This window comes from Oreochromis niloticus, linkage group LG3 (genome assembly GCF_001858045.2).
Source record: "Oreochromis niloticus isolate F11D_XX linkage group LG3, O_niloticus_UMD_NMBU, whole genome shotgun sequence".
Taxonomy (NCBI): Eukaryota; Metazoa; Chordata; class Actinopteri; order Cichliformes; family Cichlidae; genus Oreochromis; species Oreochromis niloticus.
In genome coordinates, this window is record NC_031967.2 from 54,850,967 (window position 1) to 54,864,028 (window position 13,062).

At 39.4% G+C, this 13,062-nt stretch overlaps 1 long non-coding RNA gene across 1 annotated transcript; it reads right to left on the bottom strand.

Moving 5' to 3' along the window:
- Positions 1-2,328: 2,328 nt before the first annotated feature.
- Positions 2,329-12,385, bottom strand: LOC112844198 (uncharacterized). The gene is made up of 2 exons (XR_003216916.1): positions 11,926-12,385; positions 2,329-4,405 (listed from the first exon to the last, which is right to left on the bottom strand). It is a non-coding gene; the product is annotated as an uncharacterized LOC112844198 (long non-coding RNA).
- Positions 12,386-13,062: the final 677 nt, after the last annotated feature.

The following is a 13,062-nucleotide window of genomic DNA, read 5'->3' on the forward strand; positions in this document are numbered from 1 at the left end:
AAGACAATGAACAAGCTTCCCTAAGCAAAGCACTTTATAACTCAGATTATCCTATTAACGTCACAACAGGCCAACAGCCAACTAAATATGTGTTCAATAAATACCAAAAGTTTAATCCAGTTCCCAGAAACTCACACAGTCACACTTTCCAAGACTGTCCATCATAACCATAACTCTAACCCTGCATAAGGCTCCAGGGATTTATTAGGAAAGTGCATACCAATAACTGATGTAATCGGAAAATAACGCCAGAAAACATTTAAATAGAAAACCAGGTCACCAGAACTTTCTCTTAAAATAACTAAGTAACTGTAATAGGACACAATGCATATTTTTATATTATCAATACTTAATTAAACCTTGAATACATATAGTCTCTTTATGACACAAAGAGAAAACCTACAATTACAAATGAACTAATAAGTAAAAAAGTAATAAAACTGTTGTTTTCTTAGACTCGAGCAGACAAGACTGAGGACTGTTCACTGCGTGGAGATCACTTTTAACTAAAAGGTTGCACATAGAAATTTAGATGGCAACAGATGGCTGACCTTTGTGGTTATTAAAAACCCAAAAGATAGAAAAAAAAGCTTTTAAGAGATAAAAAGAGCCTGAAAAAATGTTTGTGTCTAAAACTCAGATGGACCAGAGGCTGTTTCTATCAGACTGAATTCAGCGCCTTAAATACGATCTGTTGGCCTGCTGTGTGAGCAAATTTATGACTTTCAGCTGTGTGGGTTTTCAGAATCTGAGATTAATTCACAATTGAAAGCCCTAAATTTCCACACAGCGATTTATCACCTCTGAATAATCTAAGAGTCATTTTGATCCCAAAAATCTTCTTCAGATCTGGGGGCTGGTTTGTGGCTCCACAGCAGGGCGAGAGTTGGAGCAGTGGGTAACCTGGTCATGCCTTCCATATTTCAGTGCAATGCTGGGACCTGACGTGGGAGCGTGTGCTGTAAGATGTAGGATGCTCAATTTTTGCTTTTGTTACTTGCGGTTTACATTTGATTGTTTTGTCTTCCCAGTGTCCTGCTCTGTCTCGTAAAGTTTCCATCTCTATGAAGTAGTTCTCTGTTTAGTTATGTCCCGTTTTATTTTGATAGTCCTCTGTCTCTCGTGCCTTGCTTTTAGCTTTCCGTCCCCTTGTTTTGTTATCAGCTTTCATTGAGATGCATTTAGTTTCCCCAAGTGTCTCTACTTTGCTCTGATTAACTTCCTTTGTATGTATAGCTCAGCTTTCCCTTTTTTGGTTTTGTTTGTTCTTAGATATTTGAATTCTACATTAAAGGCCTGTTTTGTTTTGTTTGTCTTTTGTTTTTTGTTTAGATGTTTGTGTTCTTGGACTCCAAGGCATGCTTACATGATTGAATAATTCAGAATAATCCTTCTTTATCTGATACTGGGACTTTGTCCTGTCCTTTAATTCATCCCCTGTCTGAAACAAGCTGTTTTAGCTCCTCCCCTTTAAGGGGACCCTCCCTTTCTTGGGGAAAATACTTAGACGCCTATGCTATCAGTCAGGGCTGTGTGCTTGAGCTGACCATAGGAATTGCCCCTCTCTGAATTAGACCCAAGTGCAGGAGAAACTGAGAGTTCATATCGGTCTGCAGACTGAGCTTTTAGTAAAAAAAAGGAACATACATACATGTACATAAACTGGCCCACTCCATTTAAAGTAGAACCAGCCACGAAGGATTCATTTAAACCTAACAGAAAAAGAGAAAAGAAAAGAACTGGTGAAGGAAAACCCCTCATAGATTTTCGCTTTCTTTCTCAGTGCTTGCAATGAGTTTTGAACAATTTTGAAGATTTCTCCTTACAGGTGAAACTCAAAAAAAATAGAATATTATCTTTTTACACAGATTAAGTTAATGGCAATGGCAGATTTCTTTGTTCTATGTATTGATCACATATTTTAACGTTATCACTTTAGAAATAGTGAAATCACTTTCTCACTTGGTTATATGCATGTAGAACAGCATCAAAAATGGGCCTTGTGTTCTATCACACATAGACACACACACACAGAGTGGGGCCATTGTAAGTTCATGTGAGACATTAAACAGATAGTGAGGCTCCTTCTCCTTATCAGGGAGGGGGAAGAAGGGAGGTAACGGCTAAGTGAAAACATAGTTGTAATTCTCTCTCTGAAGGGGTGTTTTAAGGATGGGGCTGAAAGTGAGATGGGCCAGCATGTAAGAGTTGTGGAATTCTTTGGTCTGTGTATAGAAGAGGTCAGAGGACAGCCTTCATTAGAGACTATTTTGGTGTTTGACATGAGAGTTTCTCCATATTGCCATATGTTAATAAACCCACTTCAAATAATGCTCACCAAGCGTTTGCAGTTTATTTTAAAACTTGCATGACATAATCAGTGAAGTGCAGAGTACATGTAAATGAACGAGAAAACAGCAACATTCTCATTTACATTAGTTTTCATGAACGTTAAAGAAGAAGTGGATATTCCACTTTAATGTTTACTGATTAAAATAAAGACATGAAAAAAAAGTTAAGGTGGAATGTTTTCTTTTGGGTTACTTGGTGAATGAGTTTGTGCACCAGTCATCACATTATAAAAATGACTTACACAGCTTTGACTTGTCCTTATGAGGTCTTATGCATTTAAAAACACCTAATTGATAACTGAATTTGAACAAGATTAAGCAAAATATGATGATCATATTTCATAATTCTTCATAAATAAATTAAAGGTGTTGTTCCAGTGAGCTCTTACGGCACTTCACCTGTGGTCATGAGAATTTACATATTAATGATGAAGGAACTGACCTCCCAGCTCATTGTTCTTTCAGTGGGCTGGTTTCAGTCATTATCCAAATGTACTGTTTATAAGATTGGGGAAACCTGCAGTCAGCTGAGACTGAAGAAGTCACTTGGATGTGTGACGAAACGTTTCTCCCACTGAAATTACTACGCCCATATGAAAAGAATGAACCTGTTGGAATTGCACAACAAGGTTACCAAAATGTCAAAGTTCTTTGTGTATGGTTATTTAGTAAATTTATGAGAAAACAACTAACTGATTCAAAAGTTTCTCATTCGTCTTTTAACAAACATCAAGTTGATTTTCACAGAAATGTTTAATGTAAATGAACTGCTTTTTGGTGCAGCAGGAAGCATCAGACAGTCTTGCTGTAAGTCAGACTCAGAGTTTGACTTTACGCTCCTTATTTTACTGCATCTGCTTTAACTCTTTATGTGCAGGAGCTTCTGACCATGCCATGTACTCAAAGACAGAAAACTCGTGAACTTGTAACATGAGTTACAATCCAAACATGGCTCCTAGATAGCAGTACAAGAAGCTTTTCATTTTATTTATTGTTTTGTGTTGGGCATGTAAGTAGTGCGCATTCCTTAAATACATTAAAAAAATGATTTTTTTTTATAAATCCCAAGTGTTGACATTTTGTTCTATTTTCATAAAAAACAGGAAACATGAGAGATAGTTGTTACTGTTGCAGGCCTTCTGATGGGCGTGTTTTATACAGAAAAACTCCTCGGAACACATCGCTCCATTTTCATCTCTTTTTTCTTAACAAAATAATTTCATTATTGTTTATCTCCTGTTGCATTAGTTATCATCTTGTTTTCATTGTTAAAATGAATAAACAAATACATAAAAACTATAAAAGAATTTATGGTCAACAAATGTATTACTGCTGGGAATAAACTAAACTGGAGCACAAGTTTCCAAACAGCAGAATCAAAGCTGTTAATAACGAATCAACCTCTGCAAGGAAATCATCAAAGATCTAACCTGATAAAAGAAAAAAAATGATAGGAGAAAAATTATTTTGGTGAAAGTGGTTTGCAGCAGTGTTAAAGTAGGGACTGGCTGCACTATAAGGACTTCATTGGCATTATTACCTTTTACAGCAAAATAATAACGAAAAAGACAATAAAAACTTACTTTATTTTTTTTTTTAAATCTCCTTAACAATGGTTTTAAGTAAAAAAGAGAAATACGCTAAAAGATTCAATTGTAATTGTGTTAAACGTCTACAACGCATCGCTGGATGTCCATCGCTGCTACCTACAACTCTCAGGTAGACGGTGCTGATATGATCAACAATACTTTTCCTGCCATTTGTTTCACTCTGGACAACGTAACACTGAAATGTTCCAGTGTCGTCACTCGTCACATCCCTCAGAGTCAAAGACACGTCTCCGTCCTTCATCTGTCTGTCCTGCAGATCCACCCGGTTCACAAACGATGGAAGCTGGTTCAATGAAATAAACTGCTCATCCTGGTACATGAGGACATGTCCTTCCTGGAGGTCAAGTCTGAACCACTCCACAGATCTGATGGGGACACTGATATGCGGGGTTCGACATGGCAGAGTGACGTTCTGTCCAGGCTCAGCTTTGATGATTTTCCCATCTGAAAGAGAAGAAAAGTGTCCGTACACAGTGAGGAGCAAACAGAGAGATAGATGAGCTCAGCTGATCTAAAAAAATTGTAATTTGATCTTTTTGAATTGAGATATACATTATTTGGCACCCATTTCAGGATGGAAACCCAACTTATTAAAGCTAATGGAACTAGCTCTAACAAAGGTTAGATATATGTTTTTCACTACTTTCCCCAATCACTCGCCACTTGGCACTTTGTTCTTTGTTCTTCTTAAATCTACACTTGTGTTACATAACTTTCTGGCACTACTCCATAACTCTCCGAGAGCTGTTGCCAACATCAGTCATTTTCACTGGGTACTTTTTGAAAGTTTTATGACCCAAACTGTGGGAAACTACAGATACCAAACATACAGCAAATAGAAAACAATAAATCTTCCTGACAGTTTTGTCATCTTTGCTGCCAGGAATGGGCTGGTATACCTGTCAAAGAAGGGTTTTTATCACGGGTCTGGCTCATTTTGACCCAGCTTTTTCTGTTTCTTATATTTTGGTGTTTTTTTGGTGTCTAGATTATGATTTATGTTCTGCTTCTTGAGTTGTGCTGGTTTGATTTTGTATTACGGGTTATATTTTCTGTCAAGTCTGTCTCTCTCTGTCAATTCCGCATCTTTGTAAATTGTTTCTTCTTTCCTGTTTTGTTTTGATAGTTCCAGGCCTATGTAAGTGTATTCAGTTTTACCTCCCACTGTCTTGTTAGCGCTAATCTTCCCCTAGCTGTGTCTCCCTTCTGTTTTTACTCCCCTGTGTATATAAGCCCTGTGTTTTCCTTCGCTCTCTCTTGCGATGTATCCTCTACATGCTGTGTGTTTGTCTTAGCCAAATGGTCCAGCTCCTCTGTTCAGAGTTTTTGTTCTGGGTTTTTGTGAGTTTTATCTTGAGGACTTTTTTCCAGTAATAAAACTGCGCTTTGAGTTTAAGCTCCCTGTTTGAGTCCTGCTTTGGGTCCACCTTCCTGCCTGGCTGCCACACAGCCCATCATGACAGTTTTTCACAATTTTGGCAACCAGAGATGGGCAAAAGTGTCCCAGCTATATTCCCAGGTGGCCAAATTTTGTTTACTCTTATGGGTTAGAGAGAGAGAATACAAGTATATATGATTACATTGTGTATATGTGAGTATATGTCTAGTGTACACACATATATGTCATAAAAATCCACACCACACCCCGAATTGCTCTCAGGCCCTAACGAGCAAGTCTACTTGTTTGCTTCTCATCAGTGTGGTAAATAACACAGGTGAAGTGACCGGTCTGAAGAGCTGATGTCACACCAGGTCGTATTTGAGATGAATATTTTGTGTTTTTGCTTTTACGTGCAGTATGACTAAAAAATAAAGAATACTTGGACACTGCAAGCATAATGGAGAGGTTTTTAATGAGGCATGGGGCTCCCACACCAACGCAAAGCAGAGGTTGAAGCATCGCCAAATATGGTTCCAAGCCAAAGACTAGAACAGCAGCTTTCGTAGGTAGGTAGGTATCCCCGACAGAATTTGTTTCCCTGCGTCGGGAGCACATGCTGGGCTGTTCAAATCACAGAAAAACAGTATCCCACATTCTTGATTTTTAGTTCACAAACACTGCTTATAACAACTATCCTCTAACCACTATATAGAGGTTTTAGTTCTATATACAATAAAGTTACAGGAGGATCAAAATAACTATAAGGCAAAAAGTCTTTTGTCTGTTAAAATAATCCTGTCCGATTCCACGTGAGAACAATAAATATTGTAAATAAATATCATATCACTGAATGGTAATGTGGCAATCGTGGCTCAAGAGTTGGCAGTTAATCTTGTAATCGGAAGGTTGCCGGTTCGAGCCCTGTCTCGGACAGTCTCGGTCGTTGTGTCCTTGGGCAAGACACTTCACCTACCGCGTACTGGTGATGGCCAGAGGGGCCGATGGCGTGATATGGCAGCCTGGCTTCTGTCAGTATGCCCCAGGGCAGCTGTGGCTACAACTGTAGCTTGCTTTCACCAGTGTGTGAATGTGAGAGTGAATGAATAGTGGAATTGTAAAGCGCTTTGAGGGTCTCAAAAAGCGCTATAGAAATGCAATCCATAATTATTATTATTATTAGCACTAACACTGTGATCTCTTTATCTCTTAACACATGCAATAATACATCACATCTGACAGTAACCATCAAACATGTTCCACCATCTCTCAAAAGAAATATATACCAGGCTGTGTTTACAGTGTAGAAACAAAATGAGTGAGAACTAGATTGTGTAGAAATCCTGTTAGTCGATCGGAAAACCTTCACTAAACTTTGGAATACAAGAGGTGTGGCCTGGAGTTATATTTGCATGAAAAACAAAGCATATACAGTAAGGCGGGCCATCTTTTTACACTACATACATGTGAAACAGCAACTGCCATTTAAACTGTGGCAAAGTTCACATTTGTCCCTCTGTGAAAACATCTTTTAATAATTCAGGATAATCAGACTAACACAGAACATCTTTCATGTCATTTATTCATTGTGCTTCAGTAACTTACACTACTAACATGTTTTATAGAGAAACAGTAGAGACAGGAGACATGAGCTGCATCCAATCTGCAGGCTTTTCCTCTTCTGACGTAGAGGAGCCTTGCAGCACCCTAACACACTCAGAGTCACTTTCCCCTTGTGGCAAAAGAATGCAATTACATTTTTTTTAACTTCCAACTAGAAATCAGTGGAATGCTGAAACAAACTTTCCCACCGATAAGTTCTTCAAACAAATGTTATGACCCAGGGTCATTTGGGTCATACACTGAAAAAAAGGATTGGCCACCTCTTGGATTTATGTAAGCATCTGGCAAGTATTTAATACAAGTGCCTCATGCTTTAAAGTTAAGAGTAACTATATAGTGTAGAAACTACATGATATCCAGAGAGGGTAGATTAAATTGTTCATATTATGTTTGAGTGAAGTAAGTCAATAATATAGCAATGTTAAATCTCGTGACACCGCACGTGATTTTCAGTCTTGCATGCTTTGGATCGTGCATTGAGGAAGGAATCTCAGTGAGGTCGAACAGCCGCCTCTCCTTTTTTTGGTATACCGAAAAAAGCAAATTGGGTGGTTGTTATATTAAAAAAGTCTACCTTGCAATTTGAAATAAAAAATGTAATGTTTCTATCTTGAACATAATTAAATCATGAAGGATCTGTATGAAATTCAACAACTTAATTTGTTCTTGTTGAGATGACATGATGCAATCTAGTAAGAGTGGTTAGTTGCTGGACTCAAGAAATTCACAAGATCGCACGAGATTTCAAACTGCAGGAAAATCACTGGAGTTATAAGAGGCAGACAACTACACACACACCACGTGTATGCCATCGCTGTTCATTGTGGTTTAACCTGCCAAGGACAAACATGTACAGAAAACTCTGCATCAAGCCTTGAAAGGTGGTTAGTGCTGTTGCCTCACAGTAAGAAGGTCTTAGGTTCAAATCCACAATCTGGCTAGTTTGCAGTGATTTCTCTCTGGGTATTCTGGTGTCCTCCCATAGTTAAAAGTCATGCAGTTATTAGAGTTAGGTTAATTGGTGATTCTAAATTGCCCGTGAATGTAAGTGCAAAGGGTTGTTTGTCTCTATGTGATGGACTGATGAGCTGTCCAGGGTGTACCCTGCCTCGTAACTAGGGATGCACCGATACCGGTATCTGGTATCGGCCTCGATACCACATTTTCTAAAGTACTCGTACTCGTTAAAAGTCCCCCGATACCGGGGACTGATACCCCGGTCTGAGACCTGTCTATGTAAGGGGTTAATCACAGGCACCGAGTGCCGGCCCCCAGGCCCCGGTTGCTCGGAGCGGGGATAAGGCAAGGCGAGACATGTCAGCCGTGTGGAACTATTTCAAAGTGAATGAAGACGCGAAAACAAAGGCGGACTCCAAATTGTGCTCAGCGAAATTGCCCAGAGGAGGCTCAAGAGGTAGCGCATTTAACACAAGTTCAAGCACTTAAAATCCCAACACGACAACGAGTACAAAGAGTTTACCCACGCTTATTAGCACAGAGGAGCATAGCTGATGCTATAGCAGTGGGACAGAAAATAGTTGGGCATTTTAAACATTCTGCCTTAGCCTACTCCCGCCTCGAGGACATTTAGGGGCAGCTCAACCAGCCAATAAAGAGACTGCAGCAGGACGTACAGACGCGCTGGAACAGCACGTATTACATCCTCCAGTCTCTCACTGAGCAAAAGCGAGTGCTGGGGGTGTATGTGTCCGAGCATGAACTCCCTGACTATCTCACCGCTCACCAATGGGCTCTTATGGAGACGACTGTTGCCATCCTCGCCCCCTTTGAGGAACTAACTAAAAAAGTGAGCAGCTACGACGCACTAGCCTCTCTGATGTCATCCCAGCTGTGACTGTGCTAGTGAGACTTCTAAACAGAGAAACAGACGAGGACCACGGCGTCAAGACAATGAAAGCAACCTTACTGGCAGCTGTCAAGAAGCACTTCAGTGACGTCGAGACCAACCCACTGTACTTCATCTCCACCATACTTGACCCAAGATAAAGTCTGTGTGTTATAGGTATTCAATGATAAACTACAGTACTAAATGTAAGATTATTTTCCATCTGAAATATTATATATTTGTAACTAAAATACACAAATACAAATGTATGCAATATATATAATATGAAATACATTTCCCTTATTACTACCAGAAAGTCAAATGGCTGGCATTTGTCAATGAGTAAGTACTCGGTATCGGCGAGTACTGAAATGCAAGTACTCGTACTCATACTCGTACTTGTTTTCCAAAAAAGTGGTATCGGTGCATCCCTACTCGTAACCACGTCAGGGTTATTCCCCAGCCCCCTTGCAACCAGGCTAAAGATGGGAGGGTGGTCGTTGTTGTAGATCCATTCCATTTTTATGGTAACCAGACCCCTAGACTTTGTTGAACATTATGTAAAATTAAGATAACATGTAGTATTTAAGTGATCAAGTAGTACTGTGGCAAAAGTTATTGAATAGTGTTGAAATAAAATGACAAAATTGTGAAGGATTAAAATATTCCAAGAGCTCAACTTCATCTAAAAATGTTTAAATTGTGAATAAGTTGAATAAGTTGTGTTGATTTAACTCAGTTGTTTAAGTTTCTGCCAAAGCAAAATATTTGTGTCCACTATTGAATTAAGTATGCAGGGCTCGCAAAATCGCTAGCTCCAGGACGTCGGGCTAACGATTTTGCGAGCCCTGGTATGTGTGTGGTTTTATATGTATGACTCGTCCCACCACAGGATGTGATTTGGGTCTTTCTCTCTTCTCCCTCCCAGGTGTATGCACACACCTAGGAGGGTGAAGCATGTCTTCATGGAGACAGGTTCCTGCTGAGTGGTTGAACTGGATAATTACTTGGACAACAGGCTTTTAACCACCTTGCCCCTCTCTCCTGGCCTCCACCACCCAACAAACAGCCTGAGTTTCTCCTGGTAGCTTTGAGTGTTTCTGTGTGAAAAAGGTCGAAAAGTTCCTGAGTAGAAGTCAAGTTGTGTGTGGTGTTGTGAGTGCTAGACCAGACCTTTGTAAATAGTTGGAAGTAGCTTTGTGAATTAGACAACTCATATTGTTTCACTGTATTTAACACTGTAGCAGCCTTGTAGGAGTGAGAAACGTTTTCTCCTGAAACCTGGTTTCTCTTGTTTGTCACAGTAGACATTTATGTAAGCAAAGTGTTTGTTCGACTTTTATTTTGTGCAGGGAAGATTACAGAGCTTTAGAGATCTTTTGTTTGGTATTTTGCCATAGCTCACTGCCAAATAGTCAATAGTCAATAAAAGGCTGCATGGGGTTTGCAATTTGCATAGTTTTGGCTCTTTCTTGGGTGGAGTTGGAGTGGGGTGTCACACTTCACCTGCCTGTTGTGAGAGCAGACTGACTTGTTTTTAGGTATTTGAAGTGCTTGGTTCAACATGTACCCTGACTACAGTGCTTTCTATGGAAGTGTTCATTACCGCAGTTGAGAAGGATATATTTGCATATTTAAACTTCAAATAAAAAATGAAAGCAAATAAATTCAGTTTGTTACACTTTGTTTCTAAATGTGACAGTCAAACACAAAGAGGACGATGAGTTCACTCAGCAGTGAGAACATTACATGAGAAATGTTGCGACATTATGCCAAATTACATTCAATTTTATTTTGAAAAATAAATTTGAAAGCTCACCAGAGCAGATGTATTCATATACTTTCAAATTCATATATTTCAACTTCTGCTGTAAATACCTGATGTGAAATCTTATTAGACCTGCAACAACTCCACCTTTTCCCAGTCATGTTATTAAGGCAGACAAAAATTGTAAGCTCATTTTCATTCACCTGTTTAGCACACGTCAGGCCTTTGGGCATTGGGGAGATGTAGTGCTACCATTCTTACTGAAACCCCCCCATTATTTAATCATTTATTAATTGAGCGTACTTATTTACTCACCTCCATTCCACTTTTTACTTTGTTAAATTTAAGATCCCAAATTATGTTTACATACAGACATTATGTTTATTCAGCACTGTTCGCTCTTTATAATTTACCCAAGTGTAATTTTACTTAACAGGTGACTAAGATGATATTCAGTTTGTTAATTCATTAGATTTGCCTAACATGCCTAGGTTTGAATCTTTGTTGTTTTTCAGCTTTCCTGGATAGAGCAGTGGACAGTGACAGGAAAGCCGACATAGAGCAAAAGGGCAGACATGCAGCAAGGGACCGTGGATTGGACTTCTGCCCAGGCTGGCTACTCTCCTCCATGTGGCACGTGGTTGCCCGCTCACCTCACTGAGCTAAACCGGCACCCTAGGTCCAAATCTTTAAATGTGCACATATACACGCTCACTGCTTTTTAAAAATGTTATCTGACAACATCCCATGGATGTATTATTTCAACGTAGAAAGCATCTCCAAAGCCTGCATTCATAAACCTTTATAACAGGATTAATTAAATGGTCTGTATTTGTATAGCGCTTTACTTAGTCCCTAAGGGACGCCAAGGCGCTTTACACATTCAGTCATTCATCCACCCATTCGTGATGGCACGCTACATTGTAGCCACAGCTGCCCTGGGGCGCACTGACAGAGGCAAGGCTGCCGGACACTGGCACCACCGGGCCCTCTGACCACCACCAGTAGGCAACGGGTGAAGTGTCTTGCCCAAGGACACAACAAAGCTGTCAGAGGCAGGGCTCGAACCGGCAACCATCTGATTACAAAACGAACTGCCAACTCTTGAGCCACGATCGCCCACAATTAAACTGTGATCAGTGCAGTCAGTGCCACGGATCACATATTGACTGATTACAGTGACAGGTGCTGCAATCTCTACAGAGGTTCAAAGACAGAAAATGAATAAAAATAAAACAGTAGAAATGAAACAGGAGTAGCAGGAAGCATCAGAGAGAAAACTCTGTAAACTTCTAACATGAGTGACAATCCAAACATTCTCCTAGTTATGAAGGCAAGTTCAGTCTCACCTGTAGAGGCAAACAGGAGGCAGACAGAGAGTAGAATCCAGCAGAGAGACGCAGATGTCCCAGCAGGCATTTTATTCACTTCTGCTCAACTAATTTCCAAATAAACGATTTCCAATCGTTTTGTTTTTCCCAAGAAGGACAGAACAACCGTGATTCAAACCTGACAAGACTAAGTGTCAGTGTGACATCAGGTGAGTGTTTTTGTTTTTTGTTTTTTGTTTTTTGTTTTCTGGCAGCTCTCTCTGTCTCTTGGTGAGGGATTGGTTAATGTTCACTGTGAAGTTTGTGGCGGTTCCAAAAACCGTGCCAAATCTAATGACGCACCTACAAACAAACATCAGGGAGTTTCCATAGTGAGGTGAGACTGGTATTCATTTGCTTTTATATGTTGAGGGTATTTACCCACATGTAGTCATTACATTTTCCAATAAGATTATGATTTTGCTAGAGATTGCATGTGTGTCATTTTTTTCTCTTGTCATGTGAAGATTTTTTAAGAAGGAAGTACAATAAAAATATTTGTCGTTTAAAAAAATGTATTTGCTTCAACAGTTGAAATTACAAGTTACAGCGCTGGACCTTGATGTGAACACAACAGCCTGCCTCACATCACCTCTGAATGTGATCCTACTACTAAATCTATATATCTGGTTCGGGACCCAGAAAATATCTTTCTAACCATTATCAGTGTGTAAGCATGTAGCAAAACCCTCTGCACTACTATGTCAACAAACAATGTTTCAGTGTAGACATACCACTGAATGAGGCTTTTGAGGCTAAAAACTTAAAACTCTTTTCTGAGCACAGTGCATTGTGTATATATAAATAACAAAAACAGCTTCATTTAATCATTTTCAATCCTGTCACTCTCTGTAAATACAATGGCTCAAGTAGTGTTGATTTCATTTTTTTCTTTAATTTACAGGGGTGTGAAGTGCATTTCATATTTTCATGTTCATGTCTTTAGTAGGCCTGGTGGAGAGTCATGATGGTTGCCATGTACCAAAAATTGTAATTGTTTGACAGCACTAATATATATTATACGTATTACCTATTAGTATAAAGGTTTTTTAAAAAGTTGTATTTCACAGGATAGAACCTTTGCTAAGAGATTGTGAAGAAAACTATTCAAATTCT